This window comes from Fragaria vesca, linkage group LG6 (genome assembly GCF_000184155.1).
Source record: "Fragaria vesca subsp. vesca linkage group LG6, FraVesHawaii_1.0, whole genome shotgun sequence".
NCBI classification, from domain to species: Eukaryota; Viridiplantae; Streptophyta; class Magnoliopsida; order Rosales; family Rosaceae; genus Fragaria; species Fragaria vesca.
This window is the reverse complement of record NC_020496.1, coordinates 17,329,244-17,330,068: the sequence shown is the minus strand read 5'-3', so window position 1 is coordinate 17,330,068 and position 825 is coordinate 17,329,244.

Genomic DNA, 825 nt, shown 5'->3' with positions numbered 1-825 from the left:
CATGCTAGAGAGAATGCAAAAACAAAGAAAGCTAAAGGTTTTGTGCATGATGAAGAGTTTGTTGATGATGATGCACATTTTAGTACTGTGTATGATGATGAGGAGGTGATTACATATATGTTCAATTCTAATGGGGAGAAGGTTGACGTGGGGATTGAATTCAACCCCAAAACTGACATGAAGAATCCAATTTTCATGGAAGATCAGATGTTCGGCAATGCACAGATACTCAGGGAAGCTTTGTTGGAGCATGCTATTCAACATGGACATGAATATTCGTTCGTTAGGAATGAGACACGAAGAATACAAGCGATTTGTAAGGAGGACGACTGCCCATTTGAATTGTATGCCACCAAAATACCTGATGAGGATACATTGATTGTTAAAAGGTATAATCCAGAACACAGATGCACTAGGAAGTTCAACAATTGCATGGTTGGCAAGAGGTACTTAAGCAAAAAGTTTAAGGATATGATTGCCCTCAATGAGAGCTGGAAACCAAGTAAATGTTACTGTGTTTTCAAAAATAGTTTTGCTATTTAACACCATATTTTTACTTCATTAATATGCTTATCAAGTTGCTATTTGAATTTTATTGGTGATGCAGACAGTCTAGCTAGGGCAATGACAAAAGAAATTAGAGCAAAGGTTCATAAGTGGACAGCTTATAGAGCTAAGGTGGCTGCACTTGAAGAAGTGGAAGGAACAACAAGGGAACAATATGCAAGAATTCAAGATTATGGAAGAGAGCTTCAAAGAGTTGATCCTGCCACTACAATTGACATCAAGTGTTCTTTCCCTAATGGTAGCAGCCTTCCAGTTTTC